Raw genomic sequence first — 26,893 nt, forward strand, 5'->3', positions numbered from 1 at the left:
CGTCCTCAAAAAAGCTAAAATCATTGATTTGTTTACAAGCAAAAGTGTAAACTCCTGCTGAAATCTGGTTGATTTCACTGTTGTTTCAGACACTAGAGACTCCAGTGATGATTAATCACTGTAAAGTCCTGCTGAAAATCTTGTTGATTTCACAATGGATTCAGACAGAGATTTGAGACTTGCTGCAAGGCTCCACTAGTGACTCCAGTGATGATTCCTGCTGAAAATCTTGTTGATTTCACAATGAATTCAGACAGTGATTTGCTGATTTGAGACGTGCTCCACCGGAGACTCCAGTAAAGTGACCATTAATCCCTGTAAAATCCTGCTGAAATCTGGTTGATTTCACTTTGGATTCAGACAGTGATTTGAGACTTGCTGCACTAGTGACTCCAGTGATAAGTAAACACAACTTTGTTTGTGCTCCATTGTCAGGAGCCTCTGTCCAACTACTTTTCTTTTCACACAAGTACATGAGGCTCAGCCAATTGGCAGAGCCTGCCAAAAATATGGTCAACTCATTGTTGTTCCTCTCCACGGAAGTCTTTAGTAAAAGGCGAAAGACTTATGCGTATTGAAGAGAAACCAAAGTCAGTTGCGGAATCAGGTGGCAGGCAGCCTTATATCCCAGTCGCAACAGTGATCCCTCTTGTGGTTGGGACTGGTTGAGCTGCGGTTGTCCAATGCCAAACCCATTCCCCAGCACCAGCCATCAAAAACTCATTGATTTGTTTACAAGCAAAAGTGTAAAGTCCTGCTGAAATGTGCTTGATTTCACTTTGGATTCAGACAGTGATTTGCTGATTTGAGACGTGCTCCACTGGAGACTCCAGCGCAGTGATGATTAATGCTGAAATCTGGTTGATTTCACTTTGGATTCAGACAGTGATTTGCTGATTGTAGACTCCCTCCACCGGAGACTCCAGTGCAGTGGTGATTAATCCGTGTAAAATCCTGCTGAAATGTGGTTGATTTCACTAGGGATTCAGACAGTGATGATTAAACGGGACACCTGGTTTTTCTTTGACTTCAATATCAGGGGAGAGCGCGAACGCAGTCCCCCACTACCACAAATTATGCAGTCGAGATTCCCACATTTGGGGAATTCGCAGTGGTCAGCACAGTCGCAGTGCAATGACTGAGCCTCGCCCTGGGTGAACCACCTTCTTGATCATGGTATCTCCCCTGCCAGGTAAGTATGAGTTGGTGGTGACAGAGGCAGGGACGGTATTCCCAGTCACAGCATTTGTGGTGACGGTTCGCAGATGGCACCGTCCTCACAGATCGGTGAAGTTAAAATCAGTGATTTGAGACTTGCAAAACAAAGGCACTATTGATGAGTAAGCATAAGTCACTTGCCAAAAGCCTCAGTCTTAAAAACTATGTGGAGGTGAGACTTGTTTTACTCAAAGCAGAAATCATTTCCAACACCACACCACTGATTCAGGTTACCATTTCTTTTATTTTCCACAATTTAAAGGGTGCACCGTTCCCGGAGGTGCTGCAATACCGGGTCGATGCTTGGAGTGAACGGAGCAAGCCCCTTTTTCATCTCCCAGAGCTAAAAATCGGCTTAATATGTAGTCCTCGTATAGAGGACATATCAGATATTAAACTGATAAGAACAGATACTACACTTGATCTTAGCCAAAAGGCCGAGAAGCGATAACACCAAACTGTTTGTTTGCAGACCCAACGTACCAGCACATATCTCAATTGTCGCGGTGCGGTTCTTTCAACTGGGCGTAGCAGTCGCTTGCTACTTAACAACCCACTCCCCACGCTGCCCCCGTCCTCAAAAAAGCTAAAATCATTGATTTGTTTACAAGCAAAAGTGTAAACTCCTGCTGAAATCTGGTTGATTTCACTGTTGTTTCAGACACTAGAGACTCCAGTGATGATTAATCACTGTAAAGTCCTGCTGAAAATCTTGTTGATTTCACAATGGATTCAGACAGGGATTTGAGACTTGCTGCAAGGCTCCACTAGTGACTCCAGTGATGATTAATCACTGTAAAGTCCTGCTGAAAATCTTGTTGATTTCACAATGGATTCAGACAGAGATTTGAGACTTGCTGCAAGGCTCCACTAGTGACTCCAGTGATGATTCCTGCTGAAAATCTTGTTGATTTCACAATGAATTCAGACAGTGATTTGCTGATTTGAGACGTGCTCCACCGGAGACTCCAGTAAAGTGACCATTAATCCCTGTAAAATCCTGCTGAAATCTGGTTGATTTCACTTTGGATTCAGACAGTGATTTGAGACTTGCTGCACTAGTGACTCCAGTGATAAGTAAACACAACTTTGTTTGTGCTCCATTGTCAGGAGCCTCTGTCCAACTACTTTTCTTTTCACACAAGTACATGAGGCTCAGCCAATTGGCAGAGCCTGCCAAAAATATGGTCAACTCATTGTTGTTCCTCTCCACGGAAGTCTTTAGTAAAAGGCGAAAGACTTATGCGTATTGAAGAGAAACCAAAGTCAGTTGCGGAATCAGGTGACAGGCAGCCTTATATCCCAGTCGCAACAGTGATCCCTCTTGTGGTTGGGACTGGTTGAGCTGCGGTTGTCCAATGCCAAACCCATTCCCCAGCACCAGCCATCAAAAACTCATTGATTTGTTTACAAGCAAAAGTGTAAAGTCCTGCTGAAATGTGCTTGATTTCACTTTGGATTCAGACAGTGATTTGCTGATTTGAGACGTGCTCCACTGGAGACTCCAGCGCAGTGATGATTAATGCTGAAATCTGGTTGATTTCACTTTGGATTCAGACAGTGATTTGCTGATTGTAGACTCCCTCCACCGGAGACTCCAGTGCAGTGGTGATTAATCCGTGTAAAATCCTGCTGAAATGTGGTTGATTTCACTAGGGATTCAGACAGTGATGATTAAACGGGACACCTGGTTTTTCTTTGACTTCAATATCAGGGGAGAGCGCGAACGCAGTCCCCCACTACCACAAATTATGCAGTCGAGATTCCCACATTTGGGGAATTCGCAGTGGTCAGCACAGTCGCAGTGCAATGACTGAGCCTCGCCCTGGGTGAACCACCTTCTTGATCATGGTATCTCCCCTGCCAGGTAAGTATGAGTTGGTGGTGACAGAGGCAGGGACGGTATTCCCAGTCACAGCATTTGTGGTGACGGTTCGCAGATGGCACCGTCCTCACAGATCGGTGAAGTTAAAATCAGTGATTTGAGACTTGCAAAACAAAGGCACTATTGATGAGTAAGCATAAGTCACTTGCCAAAAGCCTCAGTCTTAAAAACTATGTGGAGGTGAGACTTGTTTTACTCAAAGCAGAAATCATTTCCAACACCACACCACTGATTCAGGTTACCATTTCTTTTATTTTCCACAATTTAAAGGGTGCACCGTTCCCGGAGGTGCTGCAATACCGGGTCGATGCTTGGAGTGAACGGAGCAAGCCCCTTTTTCATCTCCCAGAGCTAAAAATCGGCTTAATATGTAGTCCTCGTATAGAGGACATATCAGATATTAAACTGATAAGAACAGATACTACACTTGATCTTAGCCAAAAGGCCGAGAAGCGATAACACCAAACTGTTTGTTTGCAGACCCAACGTACCAGCACATATCTCAATTGTCGCGGTGCGGTTCTTTCAACTGGGCGTAGCAGTCGCTTGCTACTTAACAACCCACTCCCCACGCTGCCCCCGTCCTCAAAAAAGCTAAAATCATTGATTTGTTTACAAGCAAAAGTGTAAACTCCTGCTGAAATCTGGTTGATTTCACTGTTGTTTCAGACACTAGAGACTCCAGTGATGATTAATCACTGTAAAGTCCTGCTGAAAATCTTGTTGATTTCACAATGGATTCAGACAGAGATTTGAGACTTGCTGCAAGGCTCCACTAGTGACTCCAGTGATGATTCCTGCTGAAAATCTTGTTGATTTCACAATGAATTCAGACAGTGATTTGCTGATTTGAGACGTGCTCCACCGGAGACTCCAGTAAAGTGACCATTAATCCCTGTAAAATCCTGCTGAAATCTGGTTGATTTCACTTTGGATTCAGACAGTGATTTGAGACTTGCTGCACTAGTGACTCCAGTGATAAGTAAACACAACTTTGTTTGTGCTCCATTGTCAGGAGCCTCTGTCCAACTACTTTTCTTTTCACACAAGTACATGAGGCTCAGCCAATTGGCAGAGCCTGCCAAAAATATGGTCAACTCATTGTTGTTCCTCTCCACGGAAGTCTTTAGTAAAAGGCGAAAGACTTATGCGTATTGAAGAGAAACCAAAGTCAGTTGCGGAATCAGGTGGCAGGCAGCCTTATATCCCAGTCGCAACAGTGATCCCTCTTGTGGTTGGGACTGGTTGAGCTGCGGTTGTCCAATGCCAAACCCATTCCCCAGCACCAGCCATCAAAAACTCATTGATTTGTTTACAAGCAAAAGTGTAAAGTCCTGCTGAAATGTGCTTGATTTCACTTTGGATTCAGACAGTGATTTGCTGATTTGAGACGTGCTCCACTGGAGACTCCAGCGCAGTGATGATTAATGCTGAAATCTGGTTGATTTCACTTTGGATTCAGACAGTGATTTGCTGATTGTAGACTCCCTCCACCGGAGACTCCAGTGCAGTGGTGATTAATCCGTGTAAAATCCTGCTGAAATGTGGTTGATTTCACTAGGGATTCAGACAGTGATGATTAAACGGGACACCTGGTTTTTCTTTGACTTCAATATCAGGGGAGAGCGCGAACGCAGTCCCCCACTACCACAAATTATGCAGTCGAGATTCCCACATTTGGGGAATTCGCAGTGGTCAGCACAGTCGCAGTGCAATGACTGAGCCTCGCCCTGGGTGAACCACCTTCTTGATCATGGTATCTCCCCTGCCAGGTAAGTATGAGTTGGTGGTGACAGAGGCAGGGACGGTATTCCCAGTCACAGCATTTGTGGTGACGGTTCGCAGATGGCACCGTCCTCACAGATCGGTGAAGTTAAAATCAGTGATTTGAGACTTGCAAAACAAAGGCACTATTGATGAGTAAGCATAAGTCACTTGCCAAAAGCCTCAGTCTTAAAAACTATGTGGAGGTGAGACTTGTTTTACTCAAAGCAGAAATCATTTCCAACACCACACCACTGATTCAGGTTACCCTTTCTTTTATTTTCCACAATTTAAAGGGTGCACCGTTCCCGGAGGTGCTGCAATACCGGGCCGATGCTTGGAGTGAACGGAGCAAGCCCCTTTTTCATCTCCCAGAGCTAAAAATCGGCTTAATATGTAGTCCTCGTATAGAGGACATATCAGATATTAAACTGATAAGAACAGATACTACACTTGATCTTAGCCAAAAGGCCGAGAAGCGATAACACCAAACTGTTTGTTTGCAGACCCAACGTACCAGCACATATCTCAATTGTCGCGGTGCGGTTCTTTCAACTGGGCGTAGCAGTCGCTTGCTACTTAACAACCCACTCCCCACGCTGCCCCCGTCCTCAAAAAAGCTAAAATCATTGATTTGTTTACAAGCAAAAGTGTAAACTCCTGCTGAAATCTGGTTGATTTCACTGTTGTTTCAGACACTAGAGACTCCAGTGATGATTAATCACTGTAAAGTCCTGCTGAAAATCTTGTTGATTTCACAATGGATTCAGACAGAGATTTGAGACTTGCTGCAAGGCTCCACTAGTGACTCCAGTGATGATTCCTGCTGAAAATCTTGTTGATTTCACAATGAATTCAGACAGTGATTTGCTGATTTGAGACGTGCTCCACCGGAGACTCCAGTAAAGTGACCATTAATCCCTGTAAAATCCTGCTGAAATCTGGTTGATTTCACTTTGGATTCAGACAGTGATTTGAGACTTGCTGCACTAGTGACTCCAGTGATAAGTAAACACAACTTTGTTTGTGCTCCATTGTCAGGAGCCTCTGTCCAACTACTTTTCTTTTCACACAAGTACATGAGGCTCAGCCAATTGGCAGAGCCTGCCAAAAATATGGTCAACTCATTGTTGTTCCTCTCCACGGAAGTCTTTAGTAAAAGGCGAAAGACTTATGCGTATTGAAGAGAAACCAAAGTCAGTTGCGGAATCAGGTGGCAGGCAGCCTTATATCCCAGTCGCAACAGTGATCCCTCTTGTGGTTGGGACTGGTTGAGCTGCGGTTGTCCAATGCCAAACCCATTCCCCAGCACCAGCCATCAAAAACTCATTGATTTGTTTACAAGCAAAAGTGTAAAGTCCTGCTGAAATGTGCTTGATTTCACTTTGGATTCAGACAGTGATTTGCTGATTTGAGACGTGCTCCACTGGAGACTCCAGCGCAGTGATGATTAATGCTGAAATCTGGTTGATTTCACTTTGGATTCAGACAGTGATTTGCTGATTGTAGACTCCCTCCACCGGAGACTCCAGTGCAGTGGTGATTAATCCGTGTAAAATCCTGCTGAAATGTGGTTGATTTCACTAGGGATTCAGACAGTGATGATTAAACGGGACACCTGGTTTTTCTTTGACTTCAATATCAGGGGAGAGCGCGAACGCAGTCCCCCACTACCACAAATTATGCAGTCGAGATTCCCACATTTGGGGAATTCGCAGTGGTCAGCACAGTCGCAGTGCAATGACTGAGCCTCGCCCTGGGTGAACCACCTTCTTGATCATGGTATCTCCCCTGCCAGGTAAGTATGAGTTGGTGGTGACAGAGGCAGGGACGGTATTCCCAGTCACAGCATTTGTGGTGACGGTTCGCAGATGGCACCGTCCTCACAGATCGGTGAAGTTAAAATCAGTGATTTGAGACTTGCAAAACAAAGGCACTATTGATGAGTAAGCATAAGTCACTTGCCAAAAGCCTCAGTCTTAAAAACTATGTGGAGGTGAGACTTGTTTTACTCAAAGCAGAAATCATTTCCAACACCACACCACTGATTCAGGTTACCCTTTCTTTTATTTTCCACAATTTAAAGGGTGCACCGTTCCCGGAGGTGCTGCAATACCGGGCCGATGCTTGGAGTGAACGGAGCAAGCCCCTTTTTCATCTCCCAGAGCTAAAAATCGGCTTAATATGTAGTCCTCGTATAGAGGACATATCAGATATTAAACTGATAAGAACAGATACTACACTTGATCTTAGCCAAAAGGCCGAGAAGCGATAACACCAAACTGTTTGTTTGCAGACCCAACGTACCAGCACATATCTCAATTGTCGCGGTGCGGTTCTTTCAACTGGGCGTAGCAGTCGCTTGCTACTTAACAACCCACTCCCCACGCTGCCCCCGTCCTCAAAAAAGCTAAAATCATTGATTTGTTTACAAGCAAAAGTGTAAACTCCTGCTGAAATCTGGTTGATTTCACTGTTGTTTCAGACACTAGAGACTCCAGTGATGATTAATCACTGTAAAGTCCTGCTGAAAATCTTGTTGATTTCACAATGGATTCAGACAGAGATTTGAGACTTGCTGCAAGGCTCCACTAGTGACTCCAGTGATGATTCCTGCTGAAAATCTTGTTGATTTCACAATGAATTCAGACAGTGATTTGCTGATTTGAGACGTGCTCCACCGGAGACTCCAGTAAAGTGACCATTAATCCCTGTAAAATCCTGCTGAAATCTGGTTGATTTCACTTTGGATTCAGACAGTGATTTGAGACTTGCTGCACTAGTGACTCCAGTGATAAGTAAACACAACTTTGTTTGTGCTCCATTGTCAGGAGCCTCTGTCCAACTACTTTTCTTTTCACACAAGTACATGAGGCTCAGCCAATTGGCAGAGCCTGCCAAAAATATGGTCAACTCATTGTTGTTCCTCTCCACGGAAGTCTTTAGTAAAAGGCGAAAGACTTATGCGTATTGAAGAGAAACCAAAGTCAGTTGCGGAATCAGGTGGCAGGCAGCCTTATATCCCAGTCGCAACAGTGATCCCTCTTGTGGTTGGGACTGGTTGAGCTGCGGTTGTCCAATGCCAAACCCATTCCCCAGCACCAGCCATCAAAAACTCATTGATTTGTTTACAAGCAAAAGTGTAAAGTCCTGCTGAAATGTGCTTGATTTCACTTTGGATTCAGACAGTGATTTGCTGATTTGAGACGTGCTCCACTGGAGACTCCAGCGCAGTGATGATTAATGCTGAAATCTGGTTGATTTCACTTTGGATTCAGACAGTGATTTGCTGATTGTAGACTCCCTCCACCGGAGACTCCAGTGCAGTGGTGATTAATCCGTGTAAAATCCTGCTGAAATGTGGTTGATTTCACTAGGGATTCAGACAGTGATGATTAAACGGGACACCTGGTTTTTCTTTGACTTCAATATCAGGGGAGAGCGCGAACGCAGTCCCCCACTACCACAAATTATGCAGTCGAGATTCCCACATTTGGGGAATTCGCAGTGGTCAGCACAGTCGCAGTGCAATGACTGAGCCTCGCCCTGGGTGAACCACCTTCTTGATCATGGTATCTCCCCTGCCAGGTAAGTATGAGTTGGTGGTGACAGAGGCAGGGACGGTATTCCCAGTCACAGCATTTGTGGTGACGGTTCGCAGATGGCACCGTCCTCACAGATCGGTGAAGTTAAAATCAGTGATTTGAGACTTGCAAAACAAAGGCACTATTGATGAGTAAGCATAAGTCACTTGCCAAAAGCCTCAGTCTTAAAAACTATGTGGAGGTGAGACTTGTTTTACTCAAAGCAGAAATCATTTCCAACACCACACCACTGATTCAGGTTACCCTTTCTTTTATTTTCCACAATTTAAAGGTTGCACCGTTCCCGGAGGTGCTGCAATACCGGGCCGATGCTTGGAGTGAACGGAGCAAGCCCCTTTTTCATCTCCCAGAGCTAAAAATCGGCTTAATATGTAGTCCTCGTATAGAGCACATATCAGATATTAAACTGATAAGAACAGATACTACACTTGATCTTAGCCAAAAGGCCGAGAAGCGATAACACCAAACTGTTTGTTTGCAGACCCAACGTACCAGCACATATCTCAATTGTCGCGGTGCGGTTCTTTCAACTGGGCGTAGCAGTCGCTTGCTACTTAACAACCCACTCCCCACGCTGCCCCCGTCCTCAAAAAAGCTAAAATCATTGATTTGTTTACAAGCAAAAGTGTAAACTCCTGCTGAAATCTGGTTGATTTCACTGTTGTTTCAGACACTAGAGACTCCAGTGATGATTAATCACTGTAAAGTCCTGCTGAAAATCTTGTTGATTTCACAATGGATTCAGACAGAGATTTGAGACTTGCTGCAAGGCTCCACTAGTGACTCCAGTGATGATTCCTGCTGAAAATCTTGTTGATTTCACAATGAATTCAGACAGTGATTTGCTGATTTGAGACGTGCTCCACCGGAGACTCCAGTAAAGTGACCATTAATCCCTGTAAAATCCTGCTGAAATCTGGTTGATTTCACTTTGGATTCAGACAGTGATTTGAGACTTGCTGCACTAGTGACTCCAGTGATAAGTAAACACAACTTTGTTTGTGCTCCATTGTCAGGAGCCTCTGTCCAACTACTTTTCTTTTCACACAAGTACATGAGGCTCAGCCAATTGGCAGAGCCTGCCAAAAATATGGTCAACTCATTGTTGTTCCTCTCCACGGAAGTCTTTAGTAAAAGGCGAAAGACTTATGCGTATTGAAGAGAAACCAAAGTCAGTTGCGGAATCAGGTGGCAGGCAGCCTTATATCCCAGTCGCAACAGTGATCCCTCTTGTGGTTGGGACTGGTTGAGCTGCGGTTGTCCAATGCCAAACCCATTCCCCAGCACCAGCCATCAAAAACTCATTGATTTGTTTACAAGCAAAAGTGTAAAGTCCTGCTGAAATGTGCTTGATTTCACTTTGGATTCAGACAGTGATTTGCTGATTTGAGACGTGCTCCACTGGAGACTCCAGCGCAGTGATGATTAATGCTGAAATCTGGTTGATTTCACTTTGGATTCAGACAGTGATTTGCTGATTGTAGACTCCCTCCACCGGAGACTCCAGTGCAGTGGTGATTAATCCGTGTAAAATCCTGCTGAAATGTGGTTGATTTCACTAGGGATTCAGACAGTGATGATTAAACGGGACACCTGGTTTTTCTTTGACTTCAATATCAGGGGAGAGCGCGAACGCAGTCCCCCACTACCACAAATTATGCAGTCGAGATTCCCACATTTGGGGAATTCGCAGTGGTCAGCACAGTCGCAGTGCAATGACTGAGCCTCGCCCTGGGTGAACCACCTTCTTGATCATGGTATCTCCCCTGCCAGGTAAGTATGAGTTGGTGGTGACAGAGGCAGGGACGGTATTCCCAGTCACAGCATTTGTGGTGACGGTTCGCAGATGGCACCGTCCTCACAGATCGGTGAAGTTAAAATCAGTGATTTGAGACTTGCAAAACAAAGGCACTATTGATGAGTAAGCATAAGTCACTTGCCAAAAGCCTCAGTCTTAAAAACTATGTGGAGGTGAGACTTGTTTTACTCAAAGCAGAAATCATTTCCAACACCACACCACTGATTCAGGTTACCAATTTCTTTTATTTTCCACAATTTAAAGGGTGCACCGTTCCCGGAGGTGCTGCAATACCGGGTCGATGCTTGGAGTGAACGGAGCAAGCCCCTTTTTCATCTCCCAGAGCTAAAAATCGGCTTAATATGTAGTCCTCGTATAGAGGACATATCAGATATTAAACTGATAAGAACAGATACTACACTTGATCTTAGCCAAAAGGCCGAGAAGCGATAACACCAAACTGTTTGTTTGCAGACCCAACGTACCAGCACATATCTCAATTGTCGCGGTGCGGTTCTTTCAACTGGGCGTAGCAGTCGCTTGCTACTTAACAACCCACTCCCCACGCTGCCCCCGTCCTCAAAAAAGCTAAAATCATTGATTTGTTTACAAGCAAAAGTGTAAACTCCTGCTGAAATCTGGTTGATTTCACTGTTGTTTCAGACACTAGAGACTCCAGTGATGATTAATCACTGTAAAGTCCTGCTGAAAATCTTGTTGATTTCACAATGGATTCAGACAGAGATTTGAGACTTGCTGCAAGGCTCCACTAGTGACTCCAGTGATGATTCCTGCTGAAAATCTTGTTGATTTCACAATGGATTCAGACAGGGATTTGAGACTTGCTGCAAGGCTCCACTAGTGACTCCAGTGATGATTAATCACTGTAAAGTCCTGCTGAAAATCTTGTTGATTTCACAATGGATTCAGACAGAGATTTGAGACTTGCTGCAAGGCTCCACTAGTGACTCCAGTGATGATTCCTGCTGAAAATCTTGTTGATTTCACAATGAATTCAGACAGTGATTTGCTGATTTGAGACGTGCTCCACCGGAGACTCCAGTAAAGTGACCATTAATCCCTGTAAAATCCTGCTGAAATCTGGTTGATTTCACTTTGGATTCAGACAGTGATTTGAGACTTGCTGCACTAGTGACTCCAGTGATAAGTAAACACAACTTTGTTTGTGCTCCATTGTCAGGAGCCTCTGTCCAACTACTTTTGTTTTCACACAAGTACATGAGGCTCAGCCAATTGGCAGAGCCTGCCAAAAATATGGTCAACTCATTGTTGTTCCTCTCCACGGAAGTCTTTAGTAAAAGGCGAAAGACTTATGCGTATTGAAGAGAAACCAAAGTCAGTTGCGGAATCAGGTGGCAGGCAGCCTTATATCCCAGTCGCAACAGTGATCCCTCTTGTGGTTGGGACTGGTTGAGCTGCGGTTGTCCAATGCCAAACCCATTCCCCAGCACCAGCCATCAAAAACTCATTGATTTGTTTACAAGCAAAAGTGTAAAGTCCTGCTGAAATGTGCTTGATTTCACTTTGGATTCAGACAGTGATTTGCTGATTTGAGACGTGCTCCACTGGAGACTCCAGCGCAGTGATGATTAATGCTGAAATCTGGTTGATTTCACTTTGGATTCAGACAGTGATTTGCTGATTGTAGACTCCCTCCACCGGAGACTCCAGTGCAGTGGTGATTAATCCGTGTAAAATCCTGCTGAAATGTGGTTGATTTCACTAGGGATTCAGACAGTGATGATTAAACGGGACACCTGGTTTTTCTTTGACTTCAATATCAGGGGAGAGCGCGAACGCAGTCCCCCACTACCACAAATTATGCAGTCGAGATTCCCACATTTGGGGAATTCGCAGTGGTCAGCACAGTCGCAGTGCAATGACTGAGCCTCGCCCTGGGTGAACCACCTTCTTGATCATGGTATCTCCCCTGCCAGGTAAGTATGAGTTGGTGGTGACAGAGGCAGGGACGGTATTCCCAGTCACAGCATTTGTGGTGACGGTTCGCAGATGGCACCGTCCTCACAGATCGGTGAAGTTAAAATCAGTGATTTGAGACTTGCAAAACAAAGGCACTATTGATGAGTAAGCATAAGTCACTTGCCAAAAGCCTCAGTCTTAAAAACTATGTGGAGGTGAGACTTGTTTTACTCAAAGCAGAAATCATTTCCAACACCACACCACTGATTCAGGTTACCCTTTCTTTTATTTTCCACAATTTAAAGGGTGCACCGTTCCCGGAGGTGCTGCAATACCGGGCCGATGCTTGGAGTGAACGGAGCAAGCCCCTTTTTCATCTCCCAGAGCTAAAAATCGGCTTAATATGTAGTCCTCGTATAGAGGACATATCAGATATTAAACTGATAAGAACAGATACTACACTTGATCTTAGCCAAAAGGCCGAGAAGCGATAACACCAAACTGTTTGTTTGCAGACCCAACGTACCAGCACATATCTCAATTGTCGCGGTGCGGTTCTTTCAACTGGGCGTAGCAGTCGCTTGCTACTTAACAACCCACTCCCCACGCTGCCCCCGTCCTCAAAAAAGCTAAAATCATTGATTTGTTTACAAGCAAAAGTGTAAACTCCTGCTGAAATCTGGTTGATTTCACTGTTGTTTCAGACACTAGAGACTCCAGTGATGATTAATCACTGTAAAGTCCTGCTGAAAATCTTGTTGATTTCACAATGGATTCAGACAGAGATTTGAGACTTGCTGCAAGGCTCCACTAGTGACTCCAGTGATGATTCCTGCTGAAAATCTTGTTGATTTCACAATGAATTCAGACAGTGATTTGCTGATTTGAGACGTGCTCCACCGGAGACTCCAGTAAAGTGACCATTAATCCCTGTAAAATCCTGCTGAAATCTGGTTGATTTCACTTTGGATTCAGACAGTGATTTGAGACTTGCTGCACTAGTGACTCCAGTGATAAGTAAACACAACTTTGTTTGTGCTCCATTGTCAGGAGCCTCTGTCCAACTACTTTTCTTTTCACACAAGTACATGAGGCTCAGCCAATTGGCAGAGCCTGCCAAAAATATGGTCAACTCATTGTTGTTCCTCTCCACGGAAGTCTTTAGTAAAAGGCGAAAGACTTATGCGTATTGAAGAGAAACCAAAGTCAGTTGCGGAATCAGGTGGCAGGCAGCCTTATATCCCAGTCGCAACAGTGATCCCTCTTGTGGTTGGGACTGGTTGAGCTGCGGTTGTCCAATGCCAAACCCATTCCCCAGCACCAGCCATCAAAAACTCATTGATTTGTTTACAAGCAAAAGTGTAAAGTCCTGCTGAAATGTGCTTGATTTCACTTTGGATTCAGACAGTGATTTGCTGATTTGAGACGTGCTCCACTGGAGACTCCAGCGCAGTGATGATTAATGCTGAAATCTGGTTGATTTCACTTTGGATTCAGACAGTGATTTGCTGATTGTAGACTCCCTCCACCGGAGACTCCAGTGCAGTGGTGATTAATCCGTGTAAAATCCTGCTGAAATGTGGTTGATTTCACTAGGGATTCAGACAGTGATGATTAAACGGGACACCTGGTTTTTCTTTGACTTCAATATCAGGGGAGAGCGCGAACGCAGTCCCCCACTACCACAAATTATGCAGTCGAGATTCCCACATTTGGGGAATTCGCAGTGGTCAGCACAGTCGCAGTGCAATGACTGAGCCTCGCCCTGGGTGAACCACCTTCTTGATCATGGTATCTCCCCTGCCAGGTAAGTATGAGTTGGTGGTGACAGAGGCAGGGACGGTATTCCCAGTCACAGCATTTGTGGTGACGGTTCGCAGATGGCACCGTCCTCACAGATCGGTGAAGTTAAAATCAGTGATTTGAGACTTGCAAAACAAAGGCACTATTGATGAGTAAGCATAAGTCACTTGCCAAAAGCCTCAGTCTTAAAAACTATGTGGAGGTGAGACTTGTTTTACTCAAAGCAGAAATCATTTCCAACACCACACCACTGATTCAGGTTACCCTTTCTTTTATTTTCCACAATTTAAAGGGTGCACCGTTCCCGGAGGTGCTGCAATACCGGGCCGATGCTTGGAGTGAACGGAGCAAGCCCCTTTTTCATCTCCCAGAGCTAAAAATCGGCTTAATATGTAGTCCTCGTATAGAGGACATATCAGATATTAAACTGATAAGAACAGATACTACACTTGATCTTAGCCAAAAGGCCGAGAAGCGATAACACCAAACTGTTTGTTTGCAGACCCAACGTACCAGCACATATCTCAATTGTCGCGGTGCGGTTCTTTCAACTGGGCGTAGCAGTCGCTTGCTACTTAACAACCCACTCCCCACGCTGCCCCCGTCCTCAAAAAAGCTAAAATCATTGATTTGTTTACAAGCAAAAGTGTAAACTCCTGCTGAAATCTGGTTGATTTCACTGTTGTTTCAGACACTAGAGACTCCAGTGATGATTAATCACTGTAAAGTCCTGCTGAAAATCTTGTTGATTTCACAATGGATTCAGACAGAGATTTGAGACTTGCTGCAAGGCTCCACTAGTGACTCCAGTGATGATTCCTGCTGAAAATCTTGTTGATTTCACAATGAATTCAGACAGTGATTTGCTGATTTGAGACGTGCTCCACCGGAGACTCCAGTAAAGTGACCATTAATCCCTGTAAAATCCTGCTGAAATCTGGTTGATTTCACTTTGGATTCAGACAGTGATTTGAGACTTGCTGCACTAGTGACTCCAGTGATAAGTAAACACAACTTTGTTTGTGCTCCATTGTCAGGAGCCTCTGTCCAACTACTTTTCTTTTCACACAAGTACATGAGGCTCAGCCAATTGGCAGAGCCTGCCAAAAATATGGTCAACTCATTGTTGTTCCTCTCCACGGAAGTCTTTAGTAAAAGGCGAAAGACTTATGCGTATTGAAGAGAAACCAAAGTCAGTTGCGGAATCAGGTGGCAGGCAGCCTTATATCCCAGTCGCAACAGTGATCCCTCTTGTGGTTGGGACTGGTTGAGCTGCGGTTGTCCAATGCCAAACCCATTCCCCAGCACCAGCCATCAAAAACTCATTGATTTGTTTACAAGCAAAAGTGTAAAGTCCTGCTGAAATGTGCTTGATTTCACTTTGGATTCAGACAGTGATTTGCTGATTTGAGACGTGCTCCACTGGAGACTCCAGCGCAGTGATGATTAATGCTGAAATCTGGTTGATTTCACTTTGGATTCAGACAGTGATTTGCTGATTGTAGACTCCCTCCACCGGAGACTCCAGTGCAGTGGTGATTAATCCGTGTAAAATCCTGCTGAAATGTGGTTGATTTCACTAGGGATTCAGACAGTGATGATTAAACGGGACACCTGGTTTTTCTTTGACTTCAATATCAGGGGAGAGCGCGAACGCAGTCCCCCACTACCACAAATTATGCAGTCGAGATTCCCACATTTGGGGAATTCGCAGTGGTCAGCACAGTCGCAGTGCAATGACTGAGCCTCGCCCTGGGTGAACCACCTTCTTGATCATGGTATCTCCCCTGCCAGGTAAGTATGAGTTGGTGGTGACAGAGGCAGGGACGGTATTCCCAGTCACAGCATTTGTGGTGACGGTTCGCAGATGGCACCGTCCTCACAGATCGGTGAAGTTAAAATCAGTGATTTGAGACTTGCAAAACAAAGGCACTATTGATGAGTAAGCATAAGTCACTTGCCAAAAGCCTCAGTCTTAAAAACTATGTGGAGGTGAGACTTGTTTTACTCAAAGCAGAAATCATTTCCAACACCACACCACTGATTCAGGTTACCCTTTCTTTTATTTTCCACAATTTAAAGGGTGCACCGTTCCCGGAGGTGCTGCAATACCGGGCCGATGCTTGGAGTGAACGGAGCAAGCCCCTTTTTCATCTCCCAGAGCTAAAAATCGGCTTAATATGTAGTCCTCGTATAGAGGACATATCAGATATTAAACTGATAAGAACAGATACTACACTTGATCTTAGCCAAAAGGCCGAGAAGCGATAACACCAAACTGTTTGTTTGCAGACCCAACGTACCAGCACATATCTCAATTGTCGCGGTGCGGTTCTTTCAACTGGGCGTAGCAGTCGCTTGCTACTTAACAACCCACTCCCCACGCTGCCCCCGTCCTCAAAAAAGCTAAAATCATTGATTTGTTTACAAGCAAAAGTGTAAACTCCTGCTGAAATCTGGTTGATTTCACTGTTGTTTCAGACACTAGAGACTCCAGTGATGATTAATCACTGTAAAGTCCTGCTGAAAATCTTGTTGATTTCACAATGGATTCAGACAGAGATTTGAGACTTGCTGCAAGGCTCCACTAGTGACTCCAGTGATGATTCCTGCTGAAAATCTTGTTGATTTCACAATGAATTCAGACAGTGATTTGCTGATTTGAGACGTGCTCCACCGGAGACTCCAGTAAAGTGACCATTAATCCCTGTAAAATCCTGCTGAAATCTGGTTGATTTCACTTTGGATTCAGACAGTGATTTGAGACTTGCTGCACTAGTGACTCCAGTGATAAGTAAACACAACTTTGTTTGTGCTCCATTGTCAGGAGCCTCTGTCCAACTACTTTTCTTTTCACACAAGTACATGAGGCTCAGCCAATTGGCAGAGCCTGCCAAAAATATGGTCAACTCATTGTTGTTCCTCTCCACGGAAGTCTTTAGTAAAAGGCGAAAGACTTATGCGTATTGAAGAGAAACCAAAGTCAGTTGCGGAATCAGGTGGCAGGCAGCCTTATATCCCAGTCGCAACAGTGATCCCTCTTGTGGTTGGGACTGGTTGAGCTGCGGTTGTCCAATGCCAAACCCATTCCCCAGCACCAGCCATCAAAAACTCATTGATTTGTTTACAAGCAAAAGTGTAAAGTCCTGCTGAAATGTGCTTGATTTCACTTTGGATTCAGACAGTGATTTGCTGATTTGAGACGTGCTCCACTGGAGACTCCAGCGCAGTGATGATTAATGCTGAAATCTGGTTGATTTCACTTTGGATTCAGACAGTGATTTGCTGATTGTAGACTCCCTCCACCGGAGACTCCAGTGCAGTGGTGATTAATCCGTGTAAAATCCTGCTGAAATGTGGTTGATTTCACTAGGGATTCAGACAGTGATGATTAAACGGGACACCTGGTTTTTCTTTGACTTCAATATCAGGGGAGAGCGCGAACGCAGTCCCCCACTACCACAAATTATGCAGTCGAGATTCCCACATTTGGGGAATTCGCAGTGGTCAGCACAGTCGCAGTGCAATGACTGAGCCTCGCCCTGGGTGAACCACCTTCTTGATCATGGTATCTCCCCTGCCAGGTAAGTATGAGTTGGTGGTGACAGAGGCAGGGACGGTATTCCCAGTCACAGCATTTGTGGTGACGGTTCGCAGATGGCACCGTCCTCACAGATCGGTGAAGTTAAAATCAGTGATTTGAGACTTGCAAAACAAAGGCACTATTGATGAGTAAGCATAAGTCACTTGCCAAAAGCCTCAGTCTTAAAAACTATGTGGAGGTGAGACTTGTTTTACTCAAAGCAGAAATCATTTCCAACACCACACCACTGATTCAGGTTACCATTTCTTTTATTTTCCACAATTTAAAGGGTGCACCGTTCCCGGAGGTGCTGCAATACCGGGTCGATGCTTGGAGTGAACGGAGCAAGCCCCTTTTTCATCTCCCAGAGCTAAAAATCGGCTTAATATGTAGTCCTCGTATAGAGGACATATCAGATATTAAACTGATAAGAACAGATACTACACTTGATCTTAGCCAAAAGGCCGAGAAGCGATAACACCAAACTGTTTGTTTGCAGACCCAACGTACCAGCACATATCTCAATTGTCGCGGTGCGGTTCTTTCAACTGGGCGTAGCAGTCGCTTGCTACTTAACAACCCACTCCCCACGCTGCCCCCGTCCTCAAAAAAGCTAAAATCATTGATTTGTTTACAAGCAAAAGTGTAAACTCCTGCTGAAATCTGGTTGATTTCACTGTTGTTTCAGACACTAGAGACTCCAGTGATGATTAATCACTGTAAAGTCCTGCTGAAAATCTTGTTGATTTCACAATGGATTCAGACAGGGATTTGAGACTTGCTGCAAGGCTCCACTAGTGACTCCAGTGATGATTAATCACTGTAAAGTCCTGCTGAAAATCTTGTTGATTTCACAATGGATTCAGACAGAGATTTGAGACTTGCTGCAAGGCTCCACTAGTGACTCCAGTGATGATTCCTGCTGAAAATCTTGTTGATTTCACAATGAATTCAGACAGTGATTTGCTGATTTGAGACGTGCTCCACCGGAGACTCCAGTAAAGTGACCATTAATCCCTGTAAAATCCTGCTGAAATCTGGTTGATTTCACTTTGGATTCAGACAGTGATTTGAGACTTGCTGCACTAGTGACTCCAGTGATAAGTAAACACAACTTTGTTTGTGCTCCATTGTCAGGAGCCTCTGTCCAACTACTTTTCTTTTCACACAAGTACATGAGGCTCAGCCAATTGGCAGAGCCTGCCAAAAATATGGTCAACTCATTGTTGTTCCTCTCCACGGAAGTCTTTAGTAAAAGGCGAAAGACTTATGCGTATTGAAGAGAAACCAAAGTCAGTTGCGGAATCAGGTGACAGGCAGCCTTATATCCCAGTCGCAACAGTGATCCCTCTTGTGGTTGGGACTGGTTGAGCTGCGGTTGTCCAATGCCAAACCCATTCCCCTGCACCAGCCATCAAAAACTCATTGATTTGTTTACAAGCAAAAGTGTAAAGTCCTGCTGAAATGTGCTTGATTTCACTTTGGATTCAGACAGTGATTTGCTGATTTGAGACGTGCTCCACTGGAGACTCCAGCGCAGTGATGATTAATGCTGAAATCTGGTTGATTTCACTTTGGATTCAGACAGTGATTTGCTGATTGTAGACTCCCTCCACCGGAGACTCCAGTGCAGTGGTGATTAATCCGTGTAAAATCCTGCTGAAATGTGGTTGATTTCACTAGGGATTCAGACAGTGATGATTAAACGGGACACCTGGTTTTTCTTTGACTTCAATATCAGGGGAGAGCGCGAACGCAGTCCCCCACTACCACAAATTATGCAGTCGAGATTCCCACATTTGGGGAATTCGCAGTGGTCAGCACAGTCGCAGTGCAATGACTGAGCCTCGCCCTGGGTGAACCACCTTCTTGATCATGGTATCTCCCCTGCCAGGTAAGTATGAGTTGGTGGTGACAGAGGCAGGGACGGTATTCCCAGTCACAGCATTTGTGGTGACGGTTCGCAGATGGCACCGTCCTCACAGATCGGTGAAGTTAAAATCAGTGATTTGAGACTTGCAAAACAAAGGCACTATTGATGAGTAAGCATAAGTCACTTGCCAAAAGCCTCAGTCTTAAAAACTATGTGGAGGTGAGACTTGTTTTACTCAAAGCAGAAATCATTTCCAACACCACACCACTGATTCAGGTTACCATTTCTTTTATTTTCCACAATTTAAAGGGTGCACCGTTCCCGGAGGTGCTGCAATACCGGGTCGATGCTTGGAGTGAACGGAGCAAGCCCCTTTTTCATCTCCCAGAGCTAAAAATCGGCTTAATATGTAGTCCTCGTATAGAGGACATATCAGATATTAAACTGATAAGAACAGATACTACACTTGATCTTAGCCAAAAGGCCGAGAAGCGATAACACCAAACTGTTTGTTTGCAGACCCAACGTACCAGCACATATCTCAATTGTCGCGGTGCGGTTCTTTCAACTGGGCGTAGCAGTCGCTTGCTACTTAACAACCCACTCCCCACGCTGCCCCCGTCCTCAAAAAAGCTAAAATCATTGATTTGTTTACAAGCAAAAGTGTAAACTCCTGCTGAAATCTGGTTGATTTCACTGTTGTTTCAGACACTAGAGACTCCAGTGATGATTAATCACTGTAAAGTCCTGCTGAAAATCTTGTTGATTTCACAATGGATTCAGACAGAGATTTGAGACTTGCTGCAAGGCTCCACTAGTGACTCCAGTGATGATTCCTGCTGAAAATCTTGTTGATTTCACAATGAATTCAGACAGTGATTTGCTGATTTGAGACGTGCTCCACCGGAGACTCCAGTAAAGTGACCATTAATCCCTGTAAAATCCTGCTGAAATCTGGTTGATTTCACTTTGGATTCAGACAGTGATTTGAGACTTGCTGCACTAGTGACTCCAGTGATAAGTAAACACAACTTTGTTTGTGCTCCATTGTCAGGAGCCTCTGTCCAACTACTTTTCTTTTCACACAAGTACATGAGGCTCAGCCAATTGGCAGAGCCTGCCAAAAATATGGTCAACTCATTGTTGTTCCTCTCCACGGAAGTCTTTAGTAAAAGGCGAAAGACTTATGCGTATTGAAGAGAAACCAAAGTCAGTTGCGGAATCAGGTGGCAGGCAGCCTTATATCCCAGTCGCAACAGTGATCCCTCTTGTGGTTGGGACTGGTTGAGCTGCGGTTGTCCAATGCCAAACCCATTCCCCAGCACCAGCCATCAAAAACTCATTGATTTGTTTACAAGCAAAAGTGTAAAGTCCTGCTGAAATGTGCTTGATTTCACTTTGGATTCAGACAGTGATTTGCTGATTTGAGACGTGCTCCACTGGAGACTCCAGCGCAGTGATGATTAATGCTGAAATCTGGTTGATTTCACTTTGGATTCAGACAGTGATTTGCTGATTGTAGACTCCCTCCACCGGAGACTCCAGTGCAGTGGTGATTAATCCGTGTAAAATCCTGCTGAAATGTGGTTGATTTCACTAGGGATTCAGACAGTGATGATTAAACGGGACACCTGGTTTTTCTTTGACTTCAATATCAGGGGAGAGCGCGAACGCAGTCCCCCACTACCACAAATTATGCAGTCGAGATTCCCACATTTGGGGAATTCGCAGTGGTCAGCACATGATTTGATCCCTCTTGTGGTTGGGACTGGTTGAGCTGCGGTTGTCCAATGCCAAACCCATTCCCCAGCACCAGCCATCAAAAACTCATTGATTTGTTTACAAGCAAAAGTGTAAAGTCCTGCTGAAATGTGCTTGATTTCACTTTGGATTCAGACAGTGATTTGCTGATTTGAGACGTGCTCCACTGGAGACTCCAGCGCAGTGATGATTAATGCTGAAATCTGGTTGATTTCACTTTGGATTCAGACAGTGATTTGCTGATTGTAGACTCCCTCCACCGGAGACTCCAGTGCAGTGGTGATTAATCCGTGTAAAATCCTGCTGAAATGTGGTTGATTTCACTAGGGATTCAGACAGTGATGATTAAACGGGACACCTGGTTTTTCTTTGACTTCAATATCAGGGGAGAGCGCGAACGCAGTCCCCCACTACCACAAATTATGCAGTCGAGATTCCCACATTTGGGGAATTCGCAGTGGTCAGCACAGTCGCAGTGCAATGACTGAGCCTCGCCCTGGGTGAACCACCTTCTTGATCATGGTATCTCCCCTGCCAGGTAAGTATGAGTTGGTGGTGACAGAGGCAGGGACGGTATTCCCAGTCACAGCATTTGTGGTGACGGTTCGCAGATGGCACCGTCCTCACAGATCGGTGAAGTTAAAATCAGTGATTTGAGACTTGCAAAACAAAGGCACTATTGATGAGTAAGCATAAGTCACTTGCCAAAAGCCTCAGTCTTAAAAACTATGTGGAGGTGAGACTTGTTTTACTCAAAGCAGAAATCATTTCCAACACCACACCACTGATTCAGGTTACCCTTTCTTTTATTTTCCACAATTTAAAGGGTGCACCGTTCCCGGAGGTGCTGCAATACCGGGCCGATGCTTGGAGTGAACGGAGCAAGCCCCTTTTTCATCTCCCAGAGCTAAAAATCGGCTTAATATGTAGTCCTCGTATAGAGGACATATCAGATATTAAACTGATAAGAACAGATACTACACTTGATCTTAGCCAAAAGGCCGAGAAGCGATAACACCAAACTGTTTGTTTGCAGACCCAACGTACCAGCACATATCTCAATTGTCGCGGTGCGGTTCTTTCAACTGGGCGTAGCAGTCGCTTGCTACTTAACAACCCACTCCCCACGCTGCCCCCGTCCTCAAAAAAGCTAAAATCATTGATTTGTTTACAAGCAAAAGTGTAAACTCCTGCTGAAATCTGGTTGATTTCACTGTTGTTTCAGACACTAGAGACTCCAGTGATGATTAATCACTGTAAAGTCCTGCTGAAAATCTTGTTGATTTCACAATGGATTCAGACAGAGATTTGAGACTTGCTGCAAGGCTCCACTAGTGACTCCAGTGATGATTCCTGCTGAAAATCTTGTTGATTTCACAATGAATTCAGACAGTGATTTGCTGATTTGAGACGTGCTCCACCGGAGACTCCAGTAAAGTGACCATTAATCCCTGTAAAATCCTGCTGAAATCTGGTTGATTTCACTTTGGATTCAGACAGTGATTTGAGACTTGCTGCACTAGTGACTCCAGTGATAAGTAAACACAACTTTGTTTGTGCTCCATTGTCAGGAGCCTCTGTCCAACTACTTTTCTTTTCACACAAGTACATGAGGCTCAGCCAATTGGCAGAGCCTGCCAAAAATATGGTCAACTCATTGTTGTTCCTCTCCACGGAAGTCTTTAGTAAAAGGCGAAAGACTTATGCGTATTGAAGAGAAACCAAAGTCAGTTGCGGAATCAGGTGGCAGGCAGCCTTATATCCCAGTCGCAACAGTGATCCCTCTTGTGGTTGGGACTGGTTGAGCTGCGGTTGTCCAATGCCAAACCCATTCCCCAGCACCAGCCATCAAAAACTCATTGATTTGTTTACAAGCAAAAGTGTAAAGTCCTGCTGAAATGTGCTTGATTTCACTTTGGATTCAGACAGTGATTTGCTGATTTGAGACGTGCTCCACTGGAGACTCCAGCGCAGTGATGATTAATGCTGAAATCTGGTTGATTTCACTTTGGATTCAGACAGTGATTTGCTGATTGTAGACTCCCTCCACCGGAGACTCCAGTGCAGTGGTGATTAATCCGTGTAAAATCCTGCTGAAATGTGGTTGATTTCACTAGGGATTCAGACAGTGATGATTAAACGGGACACCTGGTTTTTCTTTGACTTCAATATCAGGGGAGAGCGCGAACGCAGTCCCCCACTACCACAAATTATGCAGTCGAGATTCCCACATTTGGGGAATTCGCAGTGGTCAGCACAGTCGCAGTGCAATGACTGAGCCTCGCCCTGGGTGAACCACCTTCTTGATCATGGTATCTCCCCTGCCAGGTAAGTATGAGTTGGTGGTGACAGAGGCAGGGACGGTATTCCCAGTCACAGCATTTGTGGTGACGGTTCGCAGATGGCACCGTCCTCACAGATCGGTGAAGTTAAAATCAGTGATTTGAGACTTGCAAAACAAAGGCACTATTGATGAGTAAGCATAAGTCACTTGCCAAAAGCCTCAGTCTTAAAAACTATGTGGAGGTGAGACTTGTTTTACTCAAAGCAGAAATCATTTCCAACACCACACCACTGATTCAGGTTACCAATTTCTTTTATTTTCCACAATTTAAAGGGTGCACCGTTCCCGGAGGTGCTGCAATACCGGGTCGATGCTTGGAGTGAACGGAGCAAGCCCCTTTTTCATCTCCCAGAGCTAAAAATCGGCTTAATATGTAGTCCTCGTATAGAGGACATATCAGATATTAAACTGATAAGAACAGATACTACACTTGATCTTAGCCAAAAGGCCGAGAAGCGATAACACCAAACTGTTTGTTTGCAGACCCAACGTACCAGCACATATCTCAATTGTCGCGGTGCGGTTCTTTCAACTGGGCGTAGCAGTCGCTTGCTACTTAACAACCCACTCCCCACGCTGCCCCCGTCCTCAAAAAAGCTAAAATCATTGATTTGTTTACAAGCAAAAGTGTAAACTCCTGCTGAAATCTGGTTGATTTCACTGTTGTTTCAGACACTAGAGACTCCAGTGATGATTAATCACTGTAAAGTCCTGCTGAAAATCTTGTTGATTTCACAATGGATTCAGACAGAGATTTGAGACTTGCTGCAAGGCTCCACTAGTGACTCCAGTGATGATTCCTGCTGAAAATCTTGTTGATTTCACAATGGATTCAGACAGGGATTTGAGACTTGCTGCAAGGCTCCACTAGTGACTCCAGTGATGATTAATCACTGTAAAGTCCTGCTGAAAATCTTGTTGATTTCACAATGGATTCAGACAGAGATTTGAGACTTGCTGCAAGGCTCCACTAGTGACTCCAGTGATGATTCCTGCTGAAAATCTTGTTGATTTCACAATGAATTCAGACAGTGATTTGCTGATTTGAGACGTGCTCCACCGGAGACTCCAGTAAAGTGACCATTAATCCCTGTAAAATCCTGCTGAAATCTGGTTGATTTCACTTTGGATTCAGACAGTGATTTGAGACTTGCTGCACTAGTGACTCCAGTGATAAGTAAACACAACTTTGTTTGTGCTCCATTGTCAGGAGCCTCTGTCCAACTACTTTTCTTTTCACACAAGTACATGAGGCTCAGCCAATTGGCAGAGCCTGCCAAAAATATGGTCAACTCATTGTTGTTCCTCTCCACGGAAGTCTTTAGTAAAAGGCGAAAGACTTATGCGTATTGAAGAGAAACCAAAGTCAGTTGCGGAATCAGGTGGCAGGCAGCCTTATATCCCAGTCGCAACAGTGATCCCTCTTGTGGTTGGGACTGGTTGAGCTGCGGTTGTCCAATGCCAAACCCATTCCCCAGCACCAGCCATCAAAAACTCATTGATTTGTTTACAAGCAAAAGTGTAAAGTCCTGCTGAAATGTGCTTGATTTCACTTTGGATTCAGACAGTGATTTGCTGATTTGAGACGTGCTCCACTGGAGACTCCAGCGCAGTGATGATTAATGCTGAAATCTGGTTGATTTCACTTTGGATTCAGACAGTGATTTGCTGATTGTAGACTCCCTCCACCGGAGACTCCAGTGCAGTGGTGATTAATCCGTGTAAAATCCTGCTGAAATGTGGTTGATTTCACTAGGGATTCAGACAGTGATGATTAAACGGGACACCTGGTTTTTCTTTGACTTCAATATCAGGGGAGAGCGCGAACGCAGTCCCCCACTACCACAAATTATGCAGTCGAGATTCCCACATTTGGGGAATTCGCAGTGGTCAGCACAGTCGCAGTGCAATGACTGAGCCTCGCCCTGGGTGAACCACCTTCTTGATCATGGTATCTCCCCTGCCAGGTAAGTATGAGTTGGTGGTGACAGAGGCAGGGACGGTATTCCCAGTCACAGCATTTGTGGTGACGGTTCGCAGATGGCACCGTCCTCACAGATCGGTGAAGTTAAAATCAGTGATTTGAGACTTGCAAAACAAAGGCACTATTGATGAGTAAGCATAAGTCACTTGCCAAAAGCCTCAGTCTTAAAAACTATGTGGAGGTGAGACTTGTTTTACTCAAAGCAGAAATCATTTCCAACACCACACCACTGATTCAGGTTACCCTTTCTTTTATTTTCCACAATTTAAAGGGTGCACCGTTCCCGGAGGTGCTGCAATACCGGGCCGATGCTTGGAGTGAACGGAGCAAGCCCCTTTTTCATCTCCCAGAGCTAAAAATCGGCTTAATATGTAGTCCTCGTATAGAGGACATATCAGATATTAAACTGATAAGAACAGATACTACACTTGATCTTAGCCAAAAGGCCGAGAAGCGATAACACCAAACTGTTTGTTTGCAGACCCAACGTACCAGCACATATCTCAATTGTCGCGGTGCGGTTCTTTCAACTGGGCGTAGCAGTCGCTTGCTACTTAACAACCCACTCCCCACGCTGCCCCCGTCCTCAAAAAAGCTAAAATCATTGATTTGTTTACAAGCAAAAGTGTAAACTCCTGCTGAAATCTGGTTGATTTCACTGTTGTTTCAGACACTAGAGACTCCAGTGATGATTAATCACTGTAAAGTCCTGCTGAAAATCTTGTTGATTTCACAATGGATTCAGACAGAGATTTGAGACTTGCTGCAAGGCTCCACTAGTGACTCCAGTGATGATTCCTGCTGAAAATCTTGTTGATTTCACAATGAATTCAGACAGTGATTTGCTGATTTGAGACGTGCTCCACCGGAGACTCCAGTAAAGTGACCATTAATCCCTGTAAAATCCTGCTGAAATCTGGTTGATTTCACTTTGGATTCAGACAGTGATTTGAGACTTGCTGCACTAGTGACTCCAGTGATAAGTAAACACAACTTTGTTTGTGCTCCATTGTCAGGAGCCTCTGTCCAACTACTTTTCTTTTCACACAAGTACATGAGGCTCAGCCAATTGGCAGAGCCTGCCAAAAATATGGTCAACTCATTGTTGTTCCTCTCCACGGAAGTCTTTAGTAAAAGGCGAAAGACTTATGCGTATTGAAGAGAAACCAAAGTCAGTTGCGGAATCAGGTGGCAGGCAGCCTTATATCCCAGTCGCAACAGTGATCCCTCTTGTGGTTGGGACTGGTTGAGCTGCGGTTGTCCAATGCCAAACCCATTCCCCAGCACCAGCCATCAAAAACTCATTGATTTGTTTACAAGCAAAAGTGTAAAGT

The 26,893-nt window shown here is 44.7% G+C and overlaps 43 non-coding genes across 43 annotated transcripts; all 43 read right to left on the bottom strand.

The window, feature by feature from the left end:
- Positions 1-479: 479 nt before the first annotated feature.
- LOC144392615 (U5 spliceosomal RNA) lies at positions 480-594 on the bottom strand. Its single transcript, XR_013455998.1, has one exon. It is a non-coding gene; the product is annotated as a U5 spliceosomal RNA (small nuclear RNA).
- A 442-nt stretch (positions 595-1,036) lies between these two features.
- Positions 1,037-1,200, bottom strand: LOC144392157 (U1 spliceosomal RNA). Its single transcript, XR_013455544.1, has one exon. It is a non-coding gene; the product is annotated as a U1 spliceosomal RNA (small nuclear RNA).
- A 276-nt stretch (positions 1,201-1,476) lies between these two features.
- On the bottom strand, positions 1,477-1,667 carry LOC144392353 (U2 spliceosomal RNA). Its single transcript, XR_013455740.1, has one exon. It is a non-coding gene; the product is annotated as a U2 spliceosomal RNA (small nuclear RNA).
- A 705-nt stretch (positions 1,668-2,372) lies between these two features.
- LOC144392616 (U5 spliceosomal RNA) lies at positions 2,373-2,487 on the bottom strand. Its single transcript, XR_013455999.1, has one exon. It is a non-coding gene; the product is annotated as a U5 spliceosomal RNA (small nuclear RNA).
- A 442-nt stretch (positions 2,488-2,929) lies between these two features.
- LOC144392158 (U1 spliceosomal RNA) lies at positions 2,930-3,093 on the bottom strand. The gene has a single exon (XR_013455545.1). It is a non-coding gene; the product is annotated as a U1 spliceosomal RNA (small nuclear RNA).
- Positions 3,094-3,369: 276 nt separating this feature from the next.
- Positions 3,370-3,560, bottom strand: LOC144392354 (U2 spliceosomal RNA). Its single transcript, XR_013455742.1, has one exon. It is a non-coding gene; the product is annotated as a U2 spliceosomal RNA (small nuclear RNA).
- A 602-nt stretch (positions 3,561-4,162) lies between these two features.
- Positions 4,163-4,277, bottom strand: LOC144392618 (U5 spliceosomal RNA). The gene has a single exon (XR_013456001.1). It is a non-coding gene; the product is annotated as a U5 spliceosomal RNA (small nuclear RNA).
- Positions 4,278-4,719: 442 nt separating this feature from the next.
- Positions 4,720-4,883, bottom strand: LOC144392159 (U1 spliceosomal RNA). The gene has a single exon (XR_013455546.1). It is a non-coding gene; the product is annotated as a U1 spliceosomal RNA (small nuclear RNA).
- A 276-nt stretch (positions 4,884-5,159) lies between these two features.
- LOC144392397 (U2 spliceosomal RNA) lies at positions 5,160-5,350 on the bottom strand. Its single transcript, XR_013455784.1, has one exon. It is a non-coding gene; the product is annotated as a U2 spliceosomal RNA (small nuclear RNA).
- Positions 5,351-5,952: 602 nt separating this feature from the next.
- Positions 5,953-6,067, bottom strand: LOC144392619 (U5 spliceosomal RNA). The gene has a single exon (XR_013456003.1). It is a non-coding gene; the product is annotated as a U5 spliceosomal RNA (small nuclear RNA).
- Positions 6,068-6,509: 442 nt separating this feature from the next.
- LOC144392160 (U1 spliceosomal RNA) lies at positions 6,510-6,673 on the bottom strand. Its single transcript, XR_013455547.1, has one exon. It is a non-coding gene; the product is annotated as a U1 spliceosomal RNA (small nuclear RNA).
- Positions 6,674-6,949: 276 nt separating this feature from the next.
- On the bottom strand, positions 6,950-7,140 carry LOC144392398 (U2 spliceosomal RNA). Its single transcript, XR_013455786.1, has one exon. It is a non-coding gene; the product is annotated as a U2 spliceosomal RNA (small nuclear RNA).
- Positions 7,141-7,742: 602 nt separating this feature from the next.
- On the bottom strand, positions 7,743-7,857 carry LOC144392620 (U5 spliceosomal RNA). Its single transcript, XR_013456004.1, has one exon. It is a non-coding gene; the product is annotated as a U5 spliceosomal RNA (small nuclear RNA).
- A 442-nt stretch (positions 7,858-8,299) lies between these two features.
- On the bottom strand, positions 8,300-8,463 carry LOC144392161 (U1 spliceosomal RNA). Its single transcript, XR_013455548.1, has one exon. It is a non-coding gene; the product is annotated as a U1 spliceosomal RNA (small nuclear RNA).
- Positions 8,464-8,739: 276 nt separating this feature from the next.
- On the bottom strand, positions 8,740-8,930 carry LOC144392479 (U2 spliceosomal RNA). The gene has a single exon (XR_013455867.1). It is a non-coding gene; the product is annotated as a U2 spliceosomal RNA (small nuclear RNA).
- A 602-nt stretch (positions 8,931-9,532) lies between these two features.
- LOC144392621 (U5 spliceosomal RNA) lies at positions 9,533-9,647 on the bottom strand. The gene has a single exon (XR_013456005.1). It is a non-coding gene; the product is annotated as a U5 spliceosomal RNA (small nuclear RNA).
- A 442-nt stretch (positions 9,648-10,089) lies between these two features.
- LOC144392163 (U1 spliceosomal RNA) lies at positions 10,090-10,253 on the bottom strand. Its single transcript, XR_013455549.1, has one exon. It is a non-coding gene; the product is annotated as a U1 spliceosomal RNA (small nuclear RNA).
- Positions 10,254-10,530: 277 nt separating this feature from the next.
- Positions 10,531-10,721, bottom strand: LOC144392355 (U2 spliceosomal RNA). The gene has a single exon (XR_013455743.1). It is a non-coding gene; the product is annotated as a U2 spliceosomal RNA (small nuclear RNA).
- A 794-nt stretch (positions 10,722-11,515) lies between these two features.
- On the bottom strand, positions 11,516-11,630 carry LOC144392622 (U5 spliceosomal RNA). Its single transcript, XR_013456006.1, has one exon. It is a non-coding gene; the product is annotated as a U5 spliceosomal RNA (small nuclear RNA).
- A 442-nt stretch (positions 11,631-12,072) lies between these two features.
- LOC144392165 (U1 spliceosomal RNA) lies at positions 12,073-12,236 on the bottom strand. The gene has a single exon (XR_013455551.1). It is a non-coding gene; the product is annotated as a U1 spliceosomal RNA (small nuclear RNA).
- A 276-nt stretch (positions 12,237-12,512) lies between these two features.
- On the bottom strand, positions 12,513-12,703 carry LOC144392399 (U2 spliceosomal RNA). Its single transcript, XR_013455787.1, has one exon. It is a non-coding gene; the product is annotated as a U2 spliceosomal RNA (small nuclear RNA).
- Positions 12,704-13,305: 602 nt separating this feature from the next.
- LOC144391956 (U5 spliceosomal RNA) lies at positions 13,306-13,420 on the bottom strand. Its single transcript, XR_013455343.1, has one exon. It is a non-coding gene; the product is annotated as a U5 spliceosomal RNA (small nuclear RNA).
- A 442-nt stretch (positions 13,421-13,862) lies between these two features.
- Positions 13,863-14,026, bottom strand: LOC144392166 (U1 spliceosomal RNA). Its single transcript, XR_013455552.1, has one exon. It is a non-coding gene; the product is annotated as a U1 spliceosomal RNA (small nuclear RNA).
- A 276-nt stretch (positions 14,027-14,302) lies between these two features.
- On the bottom strand, positions 14,303-14,493 carry LOC144392400 (U2 spliceosomal RNA). The gene has a single exon (XR_013455788.1). It is a non-coding gene; the product is annotated as a U2 spliceosomal RNA (small nuclear RNA).
- A 602-nt stretch (positions 14,494-15,095) lies between these two features.
- LOC144391957 (U5 spliceosomal RNA) lies at positions 15,096-15,210 on the bottom strand. The gene has a single exon (XR_013455344.1). It is a non-coding gene; the product is annotated as a U5 spliceosomal RNA (small nuclear RNA).
- A 442-nt stretch (positions 15,211-15,652) lies between these two features.
- Positions 15,653-15,816, bottom strand: LOC144392167 (U1 spliceosomal RNA). Its single transcript, XR_013455553.1, has one exon. It is a non-coding gene; the product is annotated as a U1 spliceosomal RNA (small nuclear RNA).
- A 276-nt stretch (positions 15,817-16,092) lies between these two features.
- On the bottom strand, positions 16,093-16,283 carry LOC144392401 (U2 spliceosomal RNA). The gene has a single exon (XR_013455789.1). It is a non-coding gene; the product is annotated as a U2 spliceosomal RNA (small nuclear RNA).
- Positions 16,284-16,885: 602 nt separating this feature from the next.
- LOC144391958 (U5 spliceosomal RNA) lies at positions 16,886-17,000 on the bottom strand. The gene has a single exon (XR_013455345.1). It is a non-coding gene; the product is annotated as a U5 spliceosomal RNA (small nuclear RNA).
- A 442-nt stretch (positions 17,001-17,442) lies between these two features.
- LOC144392168 (U1 spliceosomal RNA) lies at positions 17,443-17,606 on the bottom strand. Its single transcript, XR_013455555.1, has one exon. It is a non-coding gene; the product is annotated as a U1 spliceosomal RNA (small nuclear RNA).
- Positions 17,607-17,882: 276 nt separating this feature from the next.
- LOC144392356 (U2 spliceosomal RNA) lies at positions 17,883-18,073 on the bottom strand. The gene has a single exon (XR_013455744.1). It is a non-coding gene; the product is annotated as a U2 spliceosomal RNA (small nuclear RNA).
- A 705-nt stretch (positions 18,074-18,778) lies between these two features.
- LOC144391959 (U5 spliceosomal RNA) lies at positions 18,779-18,893 on the bottom strand. The gene has a single exon (XR_013455347.1). It is a non-coding gene; the product is annotated as a U5 spliceosomal RNA (small nuclear RNA).
- Positions 18,894-19,335: 442 nt separating this feature from the next.
- Positions 19,336-19,499, bottom strand: LOC144392169 (U1 spliceosomal RNA). The gene has a single exon (XR_013455556.1). It is a non-coding gene; the product is annotated as a U1 spliceosomal RNA (small nuclear RNA).
- Positions 19,500-19,775: 276 nt separating this feature from the next.
- On the bottom strand, positions 19,776-19,966 carry LOC144392357 (U2 spliceosomal RNA). The gene has a single exon (XR_013455745.1). It is a non-coding gene; the product is annotated as a U2 spliceosomal RNA (small nuclear RNA).
- A 602-nt stretch (positions 19,967-20,568) lies between these two features.
- LOC144391960 (U5 spliceosomal RNA) lies at positions 20,569-20,683 on the bottom strand. Its single transcript, XR_013455348.1, has one exon. It is a non-coding gene; the product is annotated as a U5 spliceosomal RNA (small nuclear RNA).
- Positions 20,684-21,613: 930 nt separating this feature from the next.
- On the bottom strand, positions 21,614-21,777 carry LOC144392170 (U1 spliceosomal RNA). The gene has a single exon (XR_013455557.1). It is a non-coding gene; the product is annotated as a U1 spliceosomal RNA (small nuclear RNA).
- A 276-nt stretch (positions 21,778-22,053) lies between these two features.
- LOC144392402 (U2 spliceosomal RNA) lies at positions 22,054-22,244 on the bottom strand. Its single transcript, XR_013455790.1, has one exon. It is a non-coding gene; the product is annotated as a U2 spliceosomal RNA (small nuclear RNA).
- Positions 22,245-22,846: 602 nt separating this feature from the next.
- Positions 22,847-22,961, bottom strand: LOC144391962 (U5 spliceosomal RNA). The gene has a single exon (XR_013455350.1). It is a non-coding gene; the product is annotated as a U5 spliceosomal RNA (small nuclear RNA).
- A 442-nt stretch (positions 22,962-23,403) lies between these two features.
- LOC144392171 (U1 spliceosomal RNA) lies at positions 23,404-23,567 on the bottom strand. Its single transcript, XR_013455558.1, has one exon. It is a non-coding gene; the product is annotated as a U1 spliceosomal RNA (small nuclear RNA).
- A 277-nt stretch (positions 23,568-23,844) lies between these two features.
- LOC144392360 (U2 spliceosomal RNA) lies at positions 23,845-24,035 on the bottom strand. Its single transcript, XR_013455747.1, has one exon. It is a non-coding gene; the product is annotated as a U2 spliceosomal RNA (small nuclear RNA).
- Positions 24,036-24,829: 794 nt separating this feature from the next.
- Positions 24,830-24,944, bottom strand: LOC144391963 (U5 spliceosomal RNA). Its single transcript, XR_013455351.1, has one exon. It is a non-coding gene; the product is annotated as a U5 spliceosomal RNA (small nuclear RNA).
- Positions 24,945-25,386: 442 nt separating this feature from the next.
- On the bottom strand, positions 25,387-25,550 carry LOC144392172 (U1 spliceosomal RNA). The gene has a single exon (XR_013455559.1). It is a non-coding gene; the product is annotated as a U1 spliceosomal RNA (small nuclear RNA).
- A 276-nt stretch (positions 25,551-25,826) lies between these two features.
- LOC144392404 (U2 spliceosomal RNA) lies at positions 25,827-26,017 on the bottom strand. The gene has a single exon (XR_013455791.1). It is a non-coding gene; the product is annotated as a U2 spliceosomal RNA (small nuclear RNA).
- A 602-nt stretch (positions 26,018-26,619) lies between these two features.
- LOC144391965 (U5 spliceosomal RNA) lies at positions 26,620-26,734 on the bottom strand. The gene has a single exon (XR_013455352.1). It is a non-coding gene; the product is annotated as a U5 spliceosomal RNA (small nuclear RNA).
- Between the last annotated feature and the right edge of the window lie 159 nt (positions 26,735-26,893).

The sequence above is a fragment of the Gasterosteus aculeatus genome, unplaced genomic scaffold, assembly GCF_964276395.1.
Source record: "Gasterosteus aculeatus unplaced genomic scaffold, fGasAcu3.hap1.1 HAP1_SCAFFOLD_23, whole genome shotgun sequence".
NCBI classification, from domain to species: Eukaryota; Metazoa; Chordata; class Actinopteri; order Perciformes; family Gasterosteidae; genus Gasterosteus; species Gasterosteus aculeatus.